Raw genomic sequence first — 22,882 nt, 5'->3', positions numbered from 1 at the left:
ATCCCACAACCAAATGGCTTGGATTTGTTTGTTTTTGAGATGGCCATCCTCGGTTTCCATTATAGGTGAAAACCAAGGTTGGCCATCTCTAAGGTCGGCAATCTCAACATTTTGGTCAACCTAAATGTTGAGATTTGGCCGTCCCCGACCGTATTATCGAAACAAAAGATGGACACCGATGGGCGCACAGTTCGATTATGCCCCTCCATGGGGCTTATTTTCAAAAGAGAAAAATGCCTAAAAAGTGGAAGCAACATTTGGATGTTATTCTCACAAAAAAGGTCCAAATCAGTATTTTTAAAACCTATTTCTTAGCATATTTTAATGAGCTTTATCTGTAGATCATTCAAATCTCAAGGGGGTGTGTCAGGGGTGAGTTAAGGGTGGGATTTAGGCATTCCTAAGACTTGGACATTTTTCAGCCATAATGGAACAAAACAAAGATGTCCAGGACTAAAACTAAAATGTTTGAGCTTGACCTGTTTTTAGAATGACTAAGCCACAAAAATAAATAAATAAATAAAAATTGCCCTAAATGACCAGGTGACCGCTGGAGGAAAAAGAATGACCTCTCTTACTCCCCTAGTGGGCATAGCCCCTCTCTCACCCTCTAAAAATGTGAAAGAAACAGTACATACCAACCTCTACGACAGCCTCAGAAGTCCAATTAGAGCAGCAAACAGTCCCTGGAGTAACCTAGTGGGCAATGCAGTGCACTGTGGAGAAGGGGACCCAGACGCATAATTCATTCTGTTAAACTTTCTGGTGGAAAGTTGAGCCCTCCAAACCCACCATTTGTTTTTTTTTTATTCTTTATAAATTGATATGTTTATGCATTGTTCTATTTATATAAGCCTTTTTAGACTTCTGGAGCAGACGCCCATATGCTGAAACACTGCTGCTGTGTTGAGTTTTTTTTGCTGTATTTTCAATAAAAGATCATGCCAAAGAGTTATTATCCAGCTTATTTTCGAAGGTGATTGGCGCCCATATTTCGACCCAAATCGGGAGATGGGCGGCCATCTTGCAAAGGCGCCCAAATCAGTATAATCGAAAGCCGATTTTGGACGCCTTCAACTGCACTCCGTCGCGGAAATGGCCAAAGTTGACAGGGGCATGTCGGAGGCGTGGTGAAGGTGGGACTGGGGCGTGGTTATCGGCCGAGGAGAGATGGGCGCCTTAGACCGAAAATAAAAAAAAATGGGCGCCAGTAGCGAGAATTTAGTGCACCTTTTTGGACCCTTTTTTTATGAACAAGTCCCAAAAATGTGCCCTAAATGACCAGATGGCCACCGGAGGGAATCGGGGATGACCTCCCCTGACTCCCCCAGTGGTCACTAACCCCCTCCCACCACAAAAAAGAACTTTCAAACCTTTTTTTTTCCGGCCTGTATGCCAGCCTCAAATGTCATACCCAGCTCCATCACAGCAGTATGCAGGTCCCTGGAGCAGTTGTTAGTGGGTGCAGTGCACTTCAGGCAGGTGGACCCAGGCCCATCCCCCCTACCTGTTACACTTGTGGTGCTTAATGCTGAGCCCTCCAAAAAAACCCAAAACTCACTGTACCCACATGTAGGTGCCCCCCTTCACCCATAAGGGCTATGGTAATGGTGTAGACTTGTGGGCAGTGGGTGTTGGGGGGGATTTGGGGGGCTCAGCACACAAGGGAAGGGTGCTATGCACTTGGGAGCTCTTTTAATGTTCTTTTGTAATTTGTAAAAGTGCCCCCTAGGGTGCCCAGTTGGTGTCCTGGCATGTGAGGGGGACCAGTGCACTACGAATCCTGGCCCCTCCTACGGCCCAATGCCATGGATTTGTTCGTTTTTGAGCTGGGCGCCTTCGGTTTCCATTATCGCTAAAAACCGATAGCACCCAGCTCAAAAATGCCCAAATCCTAGGCATTTGCCCCGCACAACCCCATCTTTTTCAGAAAATGCGGTTTGTCCCGCCCTTTCGTATGGCAGCCCACGGAGATGGGCGCCCATGGAGATGGACGTTCACATTCGATTATGCCCCTCCATGTCTCCCTTGTGTCCTTTGGAAGAGCCAACCCACCCTACTCTTTGGTCTGTGTGTGCTATGGTCATAGTGGATCGAGTGCTCTCTCCATAATCCCAGCATACACCACATTACCATAATCAATACATGACAAAAGTAGTACGTGGATCAGGGCAAAAAGAGCTGTATTATCAAAATAGCACCGGACAGAATGGAGCTGAAGCAATACAAAACAACCCCTATTTCTTCAAAACAGAGGAATCCTGGTCAAAAAAATAAGGGGGTCTTTTACTGAGGATTAGCTTGAGTTATCTGTAGCAGGGCCCATTTTATGACTTCCAAATATTTAAAATGATTAGCCACCCCAACTTTGAGTTACCCACTAAGACTGGAACTAAAGATGAACACTCCTGACATCTACTGATCCAGCTGGCCATCATTTTAGAAACGTTCAACATCAATGGGTAGGCTTTAAGACAATCCACAATGGCAGTCATACATGCCTGCAGGGGCCTGAGGTCCAGTGTCTCAGGCAAGATTCTGGTCACCAAAAGAACATCATCAGCATAATTATAGACCCTATTCCCCAAATCCTGAATAATAGACAATAATAGTCTCAAGAAAATGCTAAAAATAACTGATGTCTTTGGCAGGAGAGGCAACGTGGCATAGGTTTATAAGTACATAAGTATTGCCATACTGGGACAGACCAAAGGTCCATCAAGCCCAGCATCCTGTTTCCAACAGTGGCCAATCCAGGTCACAAATACCTGGCAAGATCCCCCCAAAAGTACAAAATATTATATGCTGCTTATCCCAGAAACTTAATAGTGGTCTATGGACTTTTCCTTTAAAAAGCCACCCAAACCTTTTTTAAACTCTGCTAAGCTAACCACCTTTACCACATTTTCTGGCAATGAATCCCAGAGTTGAATTACACGTTGAGTGAAGAAAAATTTCCTCTGATTCGTTTTAAATTTACTACTTTGTAGCTTCATCGCATGCCCCCTAGTCCTAGTATTTTTGGAAAGAGTAAACAAATGATTCACGTCTACCCGTTCCACTCCACTCATTATTTATTTTATAGACCTCTATCATATCTCCCCTCAGCTGTCTTTTCTCCAAGCTGAAGAGCCCCAGCCGCTTTAGCCTTTCCTCATAGGGAAGTCATCCCATCCTCTTTATTATTTTCATCACCCTTTTCTGCACCTTTTCTAATTTCACTATATCTTTTTTGAGATGTGGCGACCAGACTTGAACACAATATTTGAGGTGTGGTCACACCATGGAGCGATAAAAAGGCATTATAACATCCTCATTTTTGTTTTCCATTCCTTTCCTAATAATACCTAACATTCTATTTGCTTTCTTAGCTGCCGTAGCACACTGAGCACAAGGTTTCAACGTATCATCAACGACGACACCTAGGTCCCTTTCTTAGTCGGTGACTCCTAACATGGGTACTCAACTACAAAACTTAATTTCACACTGTGATTCGATGGTGTCAGAAATGTTGGCTTTGAAGAAAAAAAATATCTGATCTGGAAATTAAAACTGGATCCTATGGGACAAGGCTTGAAACTCTGGAGACCATGGTGAAACTTGGATGAAGAACAGTATGAACTTATGTTCTAAAGTTGAAAACTTGGAAAATGCTATCAGATGTCAAAATCTTAGACTAATCAATGTTTCTAAAGCTTATTACATTTCTGTCCAAGATATGTTTATGAGTTATTTTTCTAAAGTGTTAAAGATTCCAGAAGCTTCTTATCCACAAATCTCAAAAATGTATTACCTTTCTGCTAGGAAAAAGGAAACCTGTTCCTAATCAACAAGGTTTATCTATGGATAGTTCAGACCTCATTAATTTCCTAGAGCAATTGGATATTGCAGCACTAGTCCGGGCCCAACAACATTATTGGTTCAGTTAGCTTTAGACTCTTGACAGGGAATGGCTTTTGAAGCTATTCTTTAAGCCTGAAGATATTCTGTTCATGTATTATAAAGTATGAAAGTACCAATGTATCAAGAGTGACCCAGAAGAATTACCTGATCTACATCAAAGTTTTCATAGTAAACAGTATATGAAAATGTAATGAGTGGAGGAGTGGCCTAGTGGTTAGGGTGGTGGACTTTGGGCCTGAGGAACTGAGTTCAATTCCTACTTCAGGCACAGGCAGCTCCTTGTGACTCTGGGCAAGTCACTTAACCCTCTATTGCCCCATGTAAGCCGCATTGTGCTGCCATGAGTGGGAAAGCGTGGGGTACAAATGTAACAAAAAAAAAAAAATTCAAAAAAGTCTTGTATTCTAGTTTAAAAGTCTTACTTCAGCAAGGCCCAGTACTGTTAAAAGTGCTTAAAGGCATCTACTTTTGTGTTTGTGACCGGTCATATTTTCCCGTTGCAAAACCAGCAGTAGTCCCCCATCATGTTGGGATTCCAGCAGCCTTGATATCTGTTCTCCATTGTAGAAATGTCTTTATGGAACCTCTCTCCATGTTTGTCACTTACATGTCCCAAATTGGGTGGGAAAAAGTCAAGATGGGAATGTAAGAAATGCATTTTCAATGACATTCGGCAGCCAAGTTGTTCATATTCTTTAAGCATGTTGTCTACTAGTTCAGCATAGTTTTCAGCTCGCCTGTTCCCAAGGAAGTTCTGCACTACTAGCACAAATGCATCCCAAGCATTAATATTATAAGTGAATAGGCTTTGCATGTATAACTTAAAATCTAGACGTGACAGGCAAATTCGGAGTTCATATTTGGAATCGGCGGGTTCAATTTAGTATAAATCACATGTTTTTCTCTCAGTAGCAAAATCATTGTTGTGTTGTGTTGTGTTATGTAAGGTTTAGAAAGAAACTGAAAGCCTACTTTTTTACTAGAATTTGGGGTAATTGATCTTGTTGTTTTAAGTTTTTAATAAGTTATTAGTTGAGTATATTTTGTATCTTCCCAGTCTGATTGACTGGTCTACTTTTATTGTAATCCACATTGAACCAGGTGGTAAATAGCGGAATATAAATGCAATTGCAATTGTAATTGTAATTATCTACCTTTTTTACACCAGAAATTTCACTAGGAATTCAGAGCCAGACCTCAGTGTGCTGGGCACTTGGATGTTCCAAACAACAATAATTAATGGAAGAGCAAAAATTCACAAACTTATTTATATCAAAAACGTTTTGCTCTAGAGACTTGAGAAAGGAAACACTGGCAATCAATGATTATACAGTGGGGGAAATAAGTATTTGATCCCTTGCTGATTTTGTAAGTTTGCCCACTGACAAAGACATGAGCAGCCCATAATTGAAGGGTAGGTTATTGGTAACAGTGAGAGATAGCACATCACAAATTAAATCCGGAAAATCACATTGTGGAAAGTATATGAATTTATTTGCATTCTGCAGAGGGAAATAAGTATTTGATCCCCCACCAACCAGTAAGAGATCTGGCCCCTACAGACCAGGTAGATGCTCCAAATCAACTCGTTACCTGCATGACAGACAGCTGTCGGCAATGGTCACCTGTATGAAAGACACCTGTCCACAGACTCAGTGAATCAGTCAGACTCTAACCTCTACAAAATGGCCAAGAGCAAGGAGCTGTCTAAGGATGTCAGGGACAAGATCATACACCTGCACAAGGCTGGAATGGGCTACAAAACCATCAGTAAGACGCTGGGCGAGAAGGAGACAACTGTTGGTGCCATAGTAAGAAAATGGAAGAAGTACAAAATGACTGTCAATCGACAAAGATCTGGGGCTCCACGCAAAATCTCACCTCGTGGGGTATCCTTGATCATGAGGAAGGTTAGAAATCAGCCTACAACTACAAGGGGGGAACTTGTCAATGATCTCAAGGCAGCTGGGACCACTGTCACCACGAAAACCATTGGTAACACATTATGACATAACGGATTGCAATCCTGCAGTGCCCGCAAGGTCCCCCTGCTCTGGAAGGCACATGTGACGGCCCGTCTGAAGTTTGCCAGTGAACACCTGGATGATGCCGAGAGTGATTGGGAGAAGGTGCTGTGGTCAGATGAGACAAAAATTGAGCTCTTTGGCATGAACTCAACTCGCCGTGTTTGGAGGAAGAGAAATGCTGCCTATGACCCAAAGAACACCGTCCCCACTGTCAAGCATGGAGGTGGAAATGTTATGTTTTGGGGGTGTTTCTCTGCTAAGGGCACAGGACTACTTCACCGCATCAATGGGAGAATGGATGGGGCCATGTACCGTACAATTCTGAATGACAACCTCCTTCCCTCCGCCAGGGCCTTAAAAATGGGTCGTGGCTGGGTCTTCCAGCACGACAATGACCCAAAACATACAGCCAAGGCAACAAAGGAGTGGCTCAGGAAGAAGCACATTAGGGTCATGGAGTGGCCTAGCCAGTCACCAGACCTTAATCCCATTGAAAACTTATGGAGGGAGCTGAAGCTGCGAGTTGCCAAGCGACAGCCCAGAACTCTTAATGATTTAGAGATGATCTGCAAAGAGGAGTGGACCAAAATTCCTCCTGACATGTGTGCAAACCTCATCATCAACTACAGAAGACGTCTGACCGCTGTGCTTGCCAACAAGGGTTTTGCCACCAAGTATTAGGTCTTGTTTGCCAGAGGGATTAAATACTTATTTCCCTCTGCAGAATGCAAATAAATTCATATACTTTCCACAATGTGATTTTCCGGATTTAATTTGTGATGTGCTATCTCTCACTGTTACCAATAACCTACCCTTCAATTATGGGCTGCTCATGTCTTTGTCAGTGGGCAAACTTACAAAATCAGCAAGGGATCAAATACTTATTTCCCCCACTGTAATTAATTAACTAAGCCTCAACTGCCCCTGGAAAAGTCATATGGCCCTGTTTACTAAGCTGCGCTGTAGGAGCGCTAACTTTTTAGCGTGCGCTAGAAATTAGTGAATGCTAATGATAGAGATACCCATTATATTCCTATGGGTGTCTGGCAATCGATGATCATAATTAATAAAATAAGCCTCAACTGCCCTGGGAAAAGTCAATGAGCATGCCTAAAAATAGAAAAAAAAACACTACAGAAAAAAAACAATCATTCTTCATAAAAAAATATAAACACTCAACGTTAGCTTAATGATAGTATAGGAAAAAAGTTCCAAGAGCATTGCACGCCAAAAACTGATTCCACTTATCTTTATATCACAGTGTCCAATTATCTTTGTATTCATTTTGTCAAAATCCAATCTTCAAATGCTGAAACTGCAGGCTGCCATCCGAAGTTTCTCCTCCTGATGCAGCTTTGCAAAACAAGGGAGCCCTTGTTGAGGTTTGGGAAAGTTGAGTTAAGGTAACATTGAGTGTTTACATTTTTTGTTTAAAAGTGACTATTTTCTGTAGTGTTTTTTTCTCTATTTTTAGGAGTTGTTTTGCACTCCAGTTTTTGCAGTTTTCTTTTCAAGCCGAAGAGAGAAAGCCCTGATAGGCTGGATATCCTAAAAGTCTATGGGCCCTGCTTACTAAGCTGCACTGTAGGCATGCTAACTTTTTAGTACCTGCTAAAATTTTAGTGTGCCTACAGCACGGCTTAGTAAACAGGGCTCTTTGACTTTTCCCAGGGCAGTTGAGGCTTATTTTATTAATTATGATCATCGATTGTTAGTGTTTCCTTTCTCAACTCTCTAGAGCAAAATGTTTTTGATATAACCACTTGGATGTTCAACCACCATTCTGAAAACTTAACAAAGACAAGGAAGAACTTATTTTCGTTCCCTGTAAGTCTAACTCCCTCCATTCTTCTTCCTGTATTCCTACATATACAGTACTAATAAAAATGCACATCACTACTTCATGACTTATCTTCTACATTCCTATAACCTCTCTCTTCATTTCATTGGCTGTTTCTACCCACAGCTTGAACTTGTTTTATTAACCTATACATGCATTCATTCTGCAATTCCCCATTAACCCTCCTCTCTTTTCTTTCCCTATACCCCCTTTTGACAACTCTATTCGTTGAGTAAATCATTCTTATTTGTTCCTTTCTCCATGACGAAATCCATGTTTTTTTCCCCTAAATTACTGCACTATATGCCTGATATAGTTTTCCTGAGTCATAGAATCATACTCCCTCATCTGGCCTTATTCAAATCCAACCTAAATGTCCACCTATGTTAGGCTGCTTTTAAATATTACCCCCTTAGTCCCCAACCCATACCCATGTTGTTTTTAACCATTTACCATAATAAAGTTTCTATTTTAGAAACTTTGTGTTTTGGACATCTGAAAACTGATATTTAGAAATCCATATTATATGGATGTCTAAATCCCAATTTTATAAAGCCAAGATATGGACTTCTAAAACTGTAGTATGTCCATGTGGTCAGGGAGCATGGTCTGGACATGTTTTGAATGGGACTAGAGAGGTGCCAAAATATGGATGTCCAACTACGATTTCAGAAGGAGAAGAGTCATCCACGTCTAAAAGGAAGACACATCCAGGTTACAGAAAGGTGCTTAGATTGAGCATTTCTTCACTGGAGGGAGTAGGAGAAATCACAATAGGCATTTTTTTGTATCCCTGGGGGGCTTACAATTAAAAAAAAGAAAAAGTAATTTAAACCCACGTCCTCTAGTTCTCTGTGCTGGTTCACAGCTGGCTGCCTAATTATTTTGTTTTTCCTCCACATGGATGTCTGTGTGACTATCTTATAATATGGGCATTCCTATGCTGCCATAAAGCCATAAAGCTACCCATGTTTCTTGTTTTGCCCTGTTCATAGTTTGGACATTTCAGATTGTAAAGTGGATGTTCATGTTGAATGTAGCCTCTTGGACATCCATTTCTCATGTATTTTAGAATAGGCTGTATGCAGGGGAGTGCTGGTAAATTGTTAACAGTGGACTCTCTCTCGCCAGCAAAGTAAAAGAGAATTCAGGAGGAACCCAAGCCCACATTTTGGGATCCATTTGTTAAAGTAGCCATGGAGAACCGGCTCCCAAAATTCTTAAAAATTTAACAAACGGCTCTTGAGAGCCTGTGAGAGCCTGCTCCAGCACACCACTGGCTGTATGTCAGCAGATCCTGTTCTAAAATATATGAGAAACAAACATCCTTATTCTGAATTGGACTTCCTTTCTAAAATCTGCCTCCGCATGAAACTTCCTAATTATTTGCCTTGTTTGTCCATTTTGAATACTGAAGATTTAAGACCTGAATGGTAATGGTTTCCTACTTGTTGATGCAGACCTCAGGGGTACCATTGATATTCCCATTAAGCAGTTTTGAGCTGTGTGGGAGTCCTCTGCTGGCATTCCTGCTTGTGGGGAAAGGTGCTACAATATTGTAGTTTCAATCACAATGGACTGATAGGATGCAAGTAGCCTTTCTATCTCCCACAACTGAAAAGGAGATATCATTGCACCCCCGCCCCCCCACACACACATACACTGACAGAAACACTGGTGAATGACTCCCACACAGCTGTATAGTGTGCACAATGTGTACCACACTGGGAATATTTCCTTATTCCTTGCTCATTTTAGGGCTTCTTATATATTTGTGTGTCTGCAAGTATTTTCTCCTGTGGTGTCTGTTTCTGTATGACATGGTGTGGTGCCTGCTGTGTATATTCCATCTTGTTAGTCTGTGTCATATTAGAAGCATTTGAACTCAGCGTTTGAACTTTTTTTCCCTGTTCCTCTCTGTTTTGTACTTGTGTGGTGTGTGACCTTGTTTCCTTTCCATGCTTTGGATGCAGTTCTTTATTACATGTAATGGGAAGTTCCCTGTGAAGTGTCTATCATTGTTTGTCTCTCTTTCTTACACTGTATATTTTCTCTAATCTGTGTATCCTACCTTTGCATTCTTTGTTCATGCTGCTTAGTAAAATTGTAACCACTTTGTATCTGAATTGCTTCCCCCTGTTTCTCCTGATTTTCCAAAGCAAGCATCATCCTCTCCAAAGAGCTGGCAATGCCAACACTGGAAGTGTGCTTGACTTCCCTGGGGCTTCCTCTGGAGATAAAATGATACCCCCCTGTTGGAGGTACAATTGCATGCAAGAATAATTTTTAAAATGACCTTATTGTGAGTTCAGTAGAAAACTAACACACATAAAGGCATATTTTCAATGCATTTAGACGTACAAAGTTACATTTAACCTACAGAACTTTGTAGGTCTAAGGGGCCCTGTTTACTAAACTGCGCTAGAGGCGTGCTAGTGTTTTTAGCACGCTCTAAATGCTAGAGACACCCATAGGAATATATGGGTGTCTCTAGCATTTAGCGTGCACTAAAAGCGCTAGTGCACCTTAGTAAACAGGGCCTTCATGTTTTGAAAATGAACCTCTTTATTTGTGAGAAAGATCTGATGAACCCAAAGCTCCTATGCTTTTCTACTGTTAGAGGCTGTGATTAGTATAAATGGGAGAGAAATGTGATAGATACTAGGTGCAACTTAGTATGAAATAAGCAATTAGAACAAAATCATTAATAGCCTTTCAATTTTGATTTCATTCCTATGTGGGAACCATTTTGGACATCAATGCTGAGGAAGCAGTATAGTTATATTTTAAATAAATAAATCAACATTTTTCAAATTCAAAAGACAATTAAGGCATATCTGTTTTAAAAAGCATCATATGCAATCATGAAGACTCCTTATTTGAAGAAATCAGTATAAGCTGTGCAAAATCTTTGAATCCTCACATCTGTTTTGCTGCCAAAGCTTTTAGACCTCTTCAACAGTTCTATCACATCTAGGTAAGAATCATTTGTAGAGATCTGATTATTTAAGTAACTAATAAGGAACAAATATGGTAAGCATTGTCCCCATAGACACAAAATGAGAACCATCTTTTATAGCATGTCTGACCTAAATGTGTGTTGGTTCCGTAAAAAAAACTCTGAATAAACTATTTTGTTTTTCTGTTCAGCTTGTTCTATTTTTGTATGACATTGTATAGTAAACAGTTTCATTTGTGATTTGTTCCACTTGGAGGGTAACACTGCTATACAGTCACAAAGCATTTGAAAGCCAGTCCTGTCCTGGATTAGTGTCATAATTGATATGCAAATCAGTTTACTATTTTTATGGGGATTTTCCAGTAAGGAAGCTGGCAGTCCTGTCAGCTTTAGAGTGTAATGCCTGTTCAATGAGATGGAAAAAGAATGGGGAAGACACAGATTATAAATATATCTTTATCTATTTATCTATATCTAGATAGATAGATAGATAGATAGATAGATAGATAGAATTATGATTTACAAGTGATATGAATAAAATATAATCTTGAACATTACACTAATGCATTTGTAATACATTTTCAGAAGAGAAGTTAATAAGTTTAGAATATTTACGGTACTATATATTGCATCTAGTGACTAGGAATCCACTACAGTGAGCACATTTGGTTATTCTATTTTAGATAAAAAATTGAAATGTCATAGCTAGAGAATCTTGGACGACAGTGAGAGACTGAATATTTTAAGAAAAATATTCAGCTATGAAGAGGTTACTAGAGACATATAGACCAAAATGTCTCATTTTGTTTAGTTTCCTAAGAGAAGAGGCAGGCCTTTGTGGCCGAAACACAATTTGTGTCGCCTCATGCCCTTGCACTATTCAGTAATAGTATGCCTATTCATAAATAATGTATACTATTATACATAAGGAACACAACTGAACAATAGTGTGTAATATTGTGCAATAGTACACACTATTGATGACACAGGGAAACATATTTTTTTCTGCCATATTTGGGTTTAAAATGACGAAAACATCATGAAAAATGTTGACATCTTTCATGTAATTTTAAATGAATGCACATTCTTAACTATAAGCCACACTGAGGCAGGCCATTCATATGCAGACATGTTTGACCTTCCACCATAGAACCCTATTCAGTTCTTCTCTTTTGCATGTTAGAGCCATATTACCTCTCCCCTCTAATCCTTGGTTTCCCCCTCTTTCCACTGACTGCTCTCCTCCCAATTTTACTTCTCCTAAAGGGACTTGGGGAAAGCTGGAGGGTCTGCTTCTGGGTGTGGTGGCAGTTGCCCTGCACGCAGAGTCCAGGAATCAGATAAGCCACTATCCAGCTCATTTTTGAAAGAGAAGGGCGCCCATCTTTCAACACAAATCGGGAGATAGGCGTCCTTCTCTCAGGGGCGCCAGAATCGGCATAATCGAATGCCGATAGTGGGCATCCCCAACTGCTTTCCGTCGCTGGGATGGCCAAAGTTCCCGGGGGGCGTGTCAGAAGGGTAGCGAAGGCGGGACAGGGGCGGGACATGGCGTGGTTAAGAGATGGCCGGCTTCGGACGATAATGTGGAGGAGTGGCCTAGTGGTTAGGGTGGTGGACTTAGATCCTGGGGAACTGAGGAACTGAGTTTGATTCCCAGCACAGGCAGCTCCTTGAGACTCTAGGCAAGTCACTTAACCCTCCATTGCCCACTGCATTGAGCCTGCCATGAGTGGGAAAGCGCGGGGTACAAATGTAACAAACAAAAATAATGGAAAAAAGAAGGGCATTCCTGGCAAGAATTTGGTCCACTTTATTTGGTCCCTTTTTTTTAGGTCAAAGTCACAAAAAAGTCCACAAACTGCCCAGATGACCACTGGAGGGAATCGGAGATGACCTCCCCTGACTCCCCCAGTGGTCACTAACCCCCTCCCACCCTAAAAAAAAACAACTTTAAAAACTTTTTTGCCAGCTTCTATGCCACCCTCAAATTTCATACTCCAGTCCATCGCAGCAGTATGCAGGTCCTTGGAGCAGTTTTAGTGGGTGCAGTACACCTCAGCCAGGTGGACCCAGGCCCATCCGCCCCCCTACCTGTTACACTTGTGGTGGAAAATGGGAGCCTTTCAAAACCCACCAGAAACCCACTGTACCCACATGTGGATGCCCCCCTTCACCCCTTAGGGCTATGGTAGTGATGTATAGTTGTGGGGAGTGGGTTTTTGGGGGGGCTCAGCACCCAAAGTAAGGGAGCTATGCACCTGGGAGCAATTTTTATTTTATTTTTTTTTAATTTGTAGAAGTGCCCCCTAGGGTGCCCGGTTGGTGTCCTGGCATGTGAGGGGGACCAGTGCACTACGAATCCTGGCCCCTCCCATGACCAAATGCCTTGGAGTTGTTCGTTTTTGAGATGGGCGCTCTCGGTTTCCATTATGGCTGAAAACCGAGGGTGCCCATCTCTACAGCCGGTGATCTCAGCATTTGAACCAAATGTTGAGATTTGGGCGCCCCAACCGTATTTTCAAAATGAAAGATGGACGCCCATCTCGTTTCAAAAATACGGTTGGCCCCGGCCCTTCGCGGTGCCGTCCTCAGATATGGGCGCCCTTAGAGATGGCCGGCCCCGTTCAAAAATGCCCCCCCAAGTGGCCCATGAGTGATCATTAAGTTCATATTTGTACTCCTCTTCAAGTTGCTGCCATAATCGGGACCAACCCCTGCTGCTTCCCTGAGCTGCAATGAAAATGTTAGCTGTTTGTGTCTGTAAGGGAGTGGGTGGGGGATTGTCAAGTAGGGAGTGGACCTGAATCAAAGAGAAAGGGTATAGAGTAGATGCAAGCAGGTTGTGAGGAAAGGTGTGTGTTTAGGAGACATAGGATATTGGGGAGGAGGGGCATTGCTTCTCCTAGAGATGTAAATGATTAGAAAATTACTAAGAATAATATGATAAGTTTAAAGATTCTCCCAGTCACTGATTTGCCTGAAATGAAATTGGTAACCTTCCTGTAACCCCAAGGCCTTCACACCAGTCATAAGTGAAAGACCTGGCAGGTGTGTAGGTCCCTTCTTTACACTGGGTCATAGGCAGGTGCCTAGATTTCCTATGCATCCTGCACTGATGCCGACTCTCACAACTCATATTTAACATTAACATATCCTTTCTACTTTTTATCAAGCAACTAGCAAATGGTTAGGTCAGTTGGGCATTTTGTTTGCTACCCGTGTGTATTATAATACCAATGAAGTCCTTGTACAGTTTAATGATGTTCATGATAATACCCCTGAAAAATAAAAAACACATTAGTACATTTTTCTATGATTTATTATCCCCTTTTACAAGCATCATATTCTATTACCTGTGAAGCATAGGAGAATTTGCTTTCTTTAAGAGCTTTATTTCTTTTTAAGCTATTTAAAGGCTAAACATTCTATCTGCCAAAACTGATTTTTAAAAGTTTTGCTTTTGTAGAAATGGAATACTATGTTTTAATTTCATTTTAATTTCTGCATACATTAACTCTTTATTAAACAATAAATTAACCTGTTTCTGGTACAGAGAGTGGTGAAGGATAAAGTCTGCTTCTTCGCCAAACAACTTTTCATTCTGCAGCCCCTCTGTCTGTGGCAATAATGAGCTTCCATCTATCTTTTCAAACCCTACCCGAGATATTAGCTTGTCCTGCGGCTAGTGTAATGGACTGAACAAATTACGCTACACGACGAGGTTTTGTAGTAAGAAGTAGACTAAGACCAGCAGATGAATCAGATCTCGAAAAGAAATTTGTTTAAAAAATGTATGCATTTAGCACCGCAAATGCTCAGCCTACTGGCCTATTCCAGTTGTATTAGCATAATATGGTAGTACTGGTGGATCAGCAGTACTGGACAGTGAATTCACATCAACTGTAATATTGTAGAGAAAAAAAAAATCATACAGCCAGAGATGAAGCAGTATTATGGCTGATATGATTTTGTATTCTTTGGTCGTTCAGCCTCTGATCTCAAGTGTTATAAATCTTCAACCATTTAACATATGATGTGGCATTACTGGCGCCTGATCACTGCTCCTTGCTTATTTTCTTTCTCTTGAAACATTTTCCTTCTGCTTGTTATTTGCAGGTATTTAACAAATCATAATATGATAACTTCACCACCCAACACTTTTGATCTTAAAGAAGTCAGGTGTCATGTATCACTCTGTGAAGGTCAAGCCTTCTTTTCCCCTTTGCCAGCTGATAAGCTTCATTATTACACATTGATTTGTCAGTGAAGCACCTTGGTTACAGTTCTCTCTCTCTCTTTCCTGTGTGTGTGTGTGTGTGCTTTTTTTTTTTTTTGTTAAGAACATTACAATCTTAGTGCTCTTTAAATTTATGATGTTTTTTTCCAACTGAATTTATAACCATGTTAAAAGAGAACATAACTTATTTCCTAATGCATATTATTTATCCCTATAATAGAACAAATTGAAAGAAATGATCAGAGAAGTATTATGAAAAAGTGAAGGGCATTACAGGGAAGGCAAGCAAACAAACAACTTTTCTCCTGATCAAACAAAGAAAATAGAAGAGACGGGAGAAGCAAAGGGATTGAAAACTGAGCGACCAGGCTTAATTGTTCCCTATCAGAGTTTACTGGTTAGTAAGATAAGACTTTAGGGGATCCTTTTACTAAGCGATGGTAAGCACAAACATGTGCTTCATGCATGCCAAAATGCACTACTGTGCGGGATGCGCTTAGGCATCCTGTGGTAGTTCTGGCATTTGCACATGCTTCCTCACCACTGGGGGGGGGTTGTTTTTCTTTTGGGGGGGGCAGAAAATAGATGTGCCCAGTGCTAATTGGTTGGTGCAGCTACATTGATGCATGTCAACCAATTAGTGCATGGTTAGTGCGTGAGCCCTTTCCATCTATTTCATAGGTATTGGAAAGGGCTCACATGCTAATGGCCATGCACTAACTGTGAGATAAGCACCTGGTCATTAATATGAAAAATGGAAAAGTGGCCATTTTACAGCTGCATTAAAAGCGGCCTCAGCATGCGGGGAAACTCGCATGTTAGTCATAGTGCAGGCCACCTTTTAGCGCAGCCTAGTAATAGGGCCCCACAATTTTTAGGTAAATTAAAATTATTAGAGGACATTGGCGATAGAGGTGTTGAAAAGGTGATTAATACTTAGCTACTGTATGTGCATGCAAGGCATAGCACAAGCTGCAGACTTAGAAGGGTCCAGTACAAATAAGATAGGGGAGGGACTTCAAAGAAAATGAGAATAAAGTGAGGAAAGTAAATGGTCAACTAAAATCAACAAAAATCAGGAAAGTACAAAGCTGGCAAGTTATCCATTTCCAAGATAAAAGCTTTTTTGCAAGTCCTGGTTTTGAACTTACATCCCACAGCAGTGACGTATTTGTAGTCCTCAGTTCCATCTATTTAAATCAGTGCTGCAGGTTGATAATGCATCAAAGCAGGATTGTCAAAAATGAAGCCTGGCTTGATATCTCCCTTCTGGGAACTAGGTAACTTGGAAGCTATAGGGAAGTACTGCGAAAATCTTAGAAAATTTGAATTCAGAGGCATTTGTTTTATGTGCTATTGCCAAGATGACTTTGGTTCCAAACTATCACGTCAAAAAGTCTGTATGTCATGGATGGGATGTAGTGTCATCTACAATACTGTTTCTAGAAATGTTTATTTCAATTCTTTTTGTTTTGCTATTTTTCGTCAGGGGAGCAAAATCAAATAGGGCATACTCTTTTGAAAGAGGTTGTTCTTTGGAAAAGGGGTGCACTCTTTTCCTGATCATATGTGCATGAACGTCCTATTCACGCATGTGCAATGATACGCTATTGGAAAAAGAGTGCACGCTGTTTTGGATAGGGTGTGCACTTTTTCCAAATAGGGTGCTCTTTTTTGAAAGTGTACATACTATTATTGGCAAATGGAAAAATATGAATTTTTATGTTTTTCTTCTTGCATTTTTTTTGGGGGGGGGTTAGAAGATACAACATGGGACATGTCATTGACATTTGCCATGTCATTGCAAATGACAGCCTATCCCTAATGTATATAATACAAACTGGTATTATTTGATTCTTCCATCCTGATGATCAATACATAAAGTGCAATATTGTTATGCATCACTTAATTGCGCCCTTTATCCATACTGCTTTTACATCTCATTTTTTTGATTCTTCATGCCTCTGCTTCCTCCCTGCAACAGCTCCCCTCCCTCATACCTCTTTGCACCTATGTTTATTTCCCTTTCACGCTTCCCTCTTTGTATACGTCGCTTCTCTTTGTTCCAACTTCCTCCATCATCCATGACGAGGATATCAAAATTTCTCGTTATTAAACTTCTAAAATCTTTGACTTCCATATTTCACAGAAATGTGGGTTGATGCCACAAAAAGAAATACTGGTGACATTTGTAGCCAATAATGGTGCAAAATTGACGATGCTTTATTAATATTCACTACTGTGGCCATAACTCTGCATTTCTGTCCACTATATTGTTTTAAAATTCTTCATATGATTTTTAGACTACATCAAGGTTCCATTGTAGGCATTACTCCTATTGCAATTTAACTCTTAGTATTCAGCTTATGTGCTCAAATATCTGCAGTGCAGTATCATATTGTCCAAGATGTTTGCATCAATTAACAAGTTAATAAAGCTCTCTCAGCTTGCTTCTACTTTTTTATTATGTAGATGGCTTTTTGCTTTCCCTATTAATGTCTGAGCCATATGCAGATTAGGAAATTGCTAATTAAACTGTTTTAAGTGTTAGAGACACTCCACATATTATAAGATGGAAGCATGCAAATCGAGAAATTCACACAAACACTTTTCATCTCCAAGTACATCTATCTGAAATGGATTCGAGGAAGAAAACCAGTTTGAAACCCATACCAAATCAGAATTGCGCATGAGACCAGTTATGCTATAGACTGAAAAAAATTAAGTAAAAATATTATCGCTTTTTAGATCTGGCAGCCACTCTATTAATGTGAAATAGGCTTTTTATAGCAACTCTTGATGTTTACCTGAATCTATGAGTACCCTCTCAATTGAAACAGACCCTAGTAGAGAATTTTCCAGTCAATAAAAAATGGGAAAAATGCAGTGGGGGTTTTTTTCTCTTAAAAAAGTTGTTTATGCTGGAAAAGCTTGACTTCCAGCAGTCCTGAGTAGCATTGTAACTTGCCTCCTTAAAACACATGCCACCATCAAATCCACATCTTTATGAATTAATGAAATGCTACAAAATGGTAATTCTGTTTAAAGCCAGTTGAATAAAATGGAAAGGGCAATCTTTGTAAAAAAAAAAATCCATTTTATTACAATTAGAGCATGGCAATTTTCAGGAGGTCATAAAAGTAGTGATAATAAAAAAAGATTATTTAAATGAATAAAAATGTAAAATAATGAGATTGTGACAGGAAACTGATTAAGTTTTATTTACAGTTCCGATCTATGATGTCTTGGCAAAGGCTGGCATATAGAGTTTCCAGAAGCTTCTGTTGAAACTCAACTATTTTAAATTATATTTTTCTTCATCTTAATGAAATCACTACTTTTTTTTATCAATCATGCTTGGAGAATAGACTGGTTAAATTTAAATTAATATAAAGCATTATTGAGTGACTTTAAAGGAGTCTTCACTCCTGTTATATAACCATTTGGGTAGCAGAAAACTTTCCTACTGAAAGTTGAAAATACATACGTAGAGATGTACAAATTTTGCAAAATAACTCAAATCTTTCATTCAGATTTATACCACAGATAGCAAATGGAGCCATCCTAAGTCCTCATTTGAAAATGTATATTCTAGCAATCCTGCTCTTATTCGCTGAATAACACATTACAGACAATTCCAAGGGCAGTTTAAATCTTCGAATAGAGTAGCTTTGAAAGACCAAAAGCTTTTATATTTTTTTTCTAGTTATACTCATAATTCTAAGATGATAATTGAACAAGAATGCCATTGAAAGCATTTCATTCATTTTTCTTCTTATAGATACTGGGTACTGGGGGCAGCCTCCTGAATGCTTGACATAGGATAACCCACCTTCAATTTTCAATTTGAAAAGATTTCCTGCCCCTGATTAAAAAAACTGTGATTACAGCAAAATAAGAGAAACATACTTGTGTGTGTGTTGTGTGTGTGTGTGTATTCTTTATGTGATAAAGACTATGTTTGTGATTTGCACCTTTATGTCCCCTTCACAAGAACTTTCAGGGATAGAGGTTCTTGGAACAGAATACATTAAGTCCTGTTCATGAACTTACTTCAGTATTACCAGAATATATGTAGAATACAAATCCACTACAAGACCACAAGTTCAGATCTTTGATCTCTCCTTTGCAGAGACTATGATGTATAAAACCAATTCCACTGAGCACACACTACTACACTGCATATAAATTATCCCTTAACTACTGGAAGCCATCCTTACAATCTCCTTTAAAGAAAGGCTGCAAGGAAAAGGGAAGGAAAACACGGGTCTGCAAGCCCAGGTCTATTACAACTGCAAAAACATGGCTAGAATAAGCAGGAATTTGAAGTGTGGCTACAAGCAATAAAACATACTCATAATCCACTTGAGTAGAAAAAAAATGAGACCGAACTATAATGGTAGTGCATTGTACTAAAAGTAGGCATTAAAGAAAAAGATGTACACATTAACAAAATGTTAATTGTTCTTGATATGGAGAACAATGATGAAAGAAATCTTCTGGCAAGAGCAAACAATGCTATAAGTTCTCTGGTCTTGTAGGCAATGTATGAACTGCAAAACTTAATCACAGAACTTATGGGCACACAATCTGGACTAAAGCTGCGGAGATATGTCTCAACAACATAGTATTTTATATGCGGCATTTCTGCTATCATACTAGTCCTCCTCCTTCTCCCCCCCCCCCCCACAACATAAAATAAATATGCTGACCCCATCTTAAAATTCTTGTAATAAGCAACTTCTGCTTAGAAACATAGTGAAGCTCATTGAGCTTTAGCAAATCATATGCACAATCATTGAAAACCCCCCTCTCACTATTATCTGATCTGCAGAATGCACAATTCTGAAGTCACTGGTGTGTGCAACTATTATGTGGGCTTATGCATACTTTTCAAATGGGAAAACAAATGATATCTGAAAAGGAGCAAGATTGAATATCTGCTAAATTAAAAAAAAAAAAGAAACCTAGCAATTAGTCCTTTGCTTTGCACTTCTGTGGAGGCACTAATTGAGTGTATTTTCACGATGATGCTCTACATACTTAGGAGTACTTAACAATTCTTCTTTGCAAAACTCCAAAAATATGTGGACAAATAACAGGACTGAATTATGTCATACTCAAAATACGTTGGGATTTTATGGTAGGATTTCTATAATGAGGTTAAGCGTCCACAGAGCTAAAAGCTGTCAACAGTAAGATGTCATCAAATATTATGTCCTACTAAAGAAGACAGTGCAGTTGATGGGCAATAGTTACTTTGTTGACCTGGAAAAGTTTGGGAATTCTCTTTCACCTAACGTAGCATTTATATGTGTTTTATTTGCTCTAAAATAAAACGAAAAGGAATTTTTAAAAATAATAATCAACTTGGTAAAATGCAAGCAACTAAGATCTTAACATACAATCTTCCTGGGAAAGTGCTCTCATTTGCAAGCCCTCTTCAGCTGCTACGCTGTCTCCTCACTCAGCCAAACACAAATAGGATAAGCAATGGGTTTCATTCAGGGAAAGAACTGCTCTGACACCATTTCAAGTATCATGTAGCAGGGATTGAAGCAATTCCAATTAGCTGGCAGAGCACAATATGCATCAATTCATTTCCCCTGTGTTAAGCCTGCCATAACTCGCACCTCCTGTACAGATGACATTTTCTGCTTCCTAATGCATTGTATGTTCTGACTATATGTGCATGCAGTGGGCTGCTGAGTCAAGCCTAGGAATGGAAAATGAGAGAGTTTCTCTGCTCTCTACATCGCCCACAAAGGTTCGGTGCCTGTCATCAGCTGAGTGTGAGCTTTCGTAAAATGCCACCGATTTCTAGTTTTGCAAATGCTAGAACAGAAAGAAAATGGATTTAGCTGTGATCCCGGAGCTTATTCTCTCTCCCCGTTCTAGCTTCAAGGCAGCAGCCACTGCAGCCAAGTGCTGCTTTGCTCAGTCCAAACAGCACCGGCTCATTACTGCATCATTCATTCCTTATGCTAATCTTTCCAAAGCATATACCCAAGTTTTGAAGATATTTAACATACACACACTTTCTTGCATGCACCAGTTGTGATATACATCAGCCGTCTAAGCAGGACAAGGTTTCTCTCTCTGTCTGAACCATTTCTAAGAACTTAATTTGTACTGCAGGGAAATATTAATAAAACTTCTACCGAATCAATTCCTAACACCACTCTGAAACCATTTCTCCTTTAATGAAAGCTCTATTAGAGGGTTATGGTCACATGAACGAAATGTTCCTCCAGATATCTGCTTCTTCTCCCTCTTTCCGACAGCACTATGCAAAGACTACCTGCATACCATCCAAGAAATAAGCTGTTTTCAGTTGACTGGAGGGACGTGGTTTGGTGCACTTTCAAACATACATTTTAACTGCAGCCTTTGCAAACCTTCACTCTTCTGTAATTCATTAGGAGTTCGAGATCAACATTAAATAACACACGTTCTAGTTTGGTTAGTAAGCAGATCCTGCCTGTACTGTCTGTAGACCCTGAAAAATTCTCTCCTTTCCCCATTACAATTAACCTGCATTTGCATTTGAACACACTCTCCAACAAAGAATACTTTCATTTTACTTGGCAGTCTGCAACAGGAATCATTCAGAACTGGATTGCATGAGATGCTACGGGCGCTCTCTGGAGAACGTGTACATGCTGTTAAGATGCTAGCCAAAACCTTCTTTTCCGTTCATTCCTTCCTTACCTTTAATTTTATTTTCTTAGGGGGAGGTCAAAAACAGGCACCAAGTTACATTATCTTTTTAGCATATCCCAAGATTTAGTGTATTCAAGGCTGTCCCATGACTTGGAAGTTCAACCATTCAAAGCAAATCCTGGATCCAAAACAAGTCTTTCATTGCCAAGAAGTCTTCAGCCAGAAAAATAGGGGGAAAATACAACCAAAGAACTTGCATGCAGAAGAAATGACTATTTATCCTAACTCTTACTTGTCTTACAATTTTCTGCCACTGTAAAGAAGTCAATACAATTCCACAGGGAAAGGTGCTGACAGCAGGGTATCCAAGCTCAGTCTCTAAGTTCTGCCGTGAGACTAAACTGCACCGAGTGTGAAGAGCTGTCCAGCAAATCTCTCTCTCTCTCAAATGAAGAAATACGTAATATTTTAAATAAGAGAATTAAATCCTATATTTCTTTTTCTCTCTTCCCCCAGCATAGATGAGAGGTGGGAATGCAACGGCAAACAGCCAAAGCAGAAAGAAGGCAGCTGCCCCCCCTGAAGAGCAGCAGAGCTGCGGGTTTCTGCAGAGAGAGTGCACAGTATTAAAGCACTCAAGGCTCGGCTCTGCCGTCTGAACTCAGCTTCAGCCCTGCCAACACTCCTCTAGGACTGACATCACTGAGAAGGAGGGGAAGCCAATGCAAAAGAGGAGGGGTTGTTCTTAATCTTTGCTCTTAAAGGTGAACGTCACCATTAAAATAAAATCAAAACATTGTGCTAGCACGTCTTCCCCCCATTTATTCCTCCAGTTCCTTACTTGTGCATTGCATCTTTTATTTGTGTTTTCTGCCTTCCTTCTTGTAGCACCTTTAAAGGATGCTCTTGCTATGTACTGCACAACTGTTCGGGTGGTCCTCGGTTTTTCTCGGCTGTTCCCGGTACAGCAAGGAATCACGTCAGTGCACCCTATGTGACGTTTATGTAGAAGTGTATTTTGAGGAGGCGATGCATAATTATGCAATGGAACCAGATACCAAATGTTAACCTGTACTGAAAAGTACAGCTGTTTTCACTTTAAACACTGCAGTTTCTTTCAACAGATCCTTTTGACAATAATAACCTGGTAAATAACACTTATTATAGAGTGTCAAGCATATACAAGTGGCAAACCTGCTACCCACCGCTCAGTAACAAGAATGTGCAACTTAGCCCTTATGCTTAAGTCT

At 40.1% G+C, this 22,882-nt stretch overlaps 1 protein-coding gene across 2 annotated transcripts in view; it reads right to left on the bottom strand.

Moving 5' to 3' along the window:
- Window positions 1-22,266, bottom strand: part of PCDH11X (protocadherin 11 X-linked) — a 508,571-nt gene extending 486,305 nt beyond the window's left edge. For both annotated transcript variants that reach the window (XM_030209066.1, XM_030209065.1), the window contains exon 1: window positions 21,681-22,266. The gene's annotated coding sequence lies outside the window, so the exon portion shown is untranslated. The remainder of the gene's footprint in view (window positions 1-21,680) is intronic.
- Window positions 22,267-22,882: the final 616 nt, after the last annotated feature.

Source organism: Microcaecilia unicolor, chromosome 7 (genome assembly GCF_901765095.1).
Source record: "Microcaecilia unicolor chromosome 7, aMicUni1.1, whole genome shotgun sequence".
Lineage (NCBI taxonomy): Eukaryota > Metazoa > Chordata > Amphibia > Gymnophiona > Siphonopidae > Microcaecilia > Microcaecilia unicolor.
Note: the sequence above shows the minus strand (reverse complement) of the source record. Positions and strands in the feature narration are given on the sequence as shown.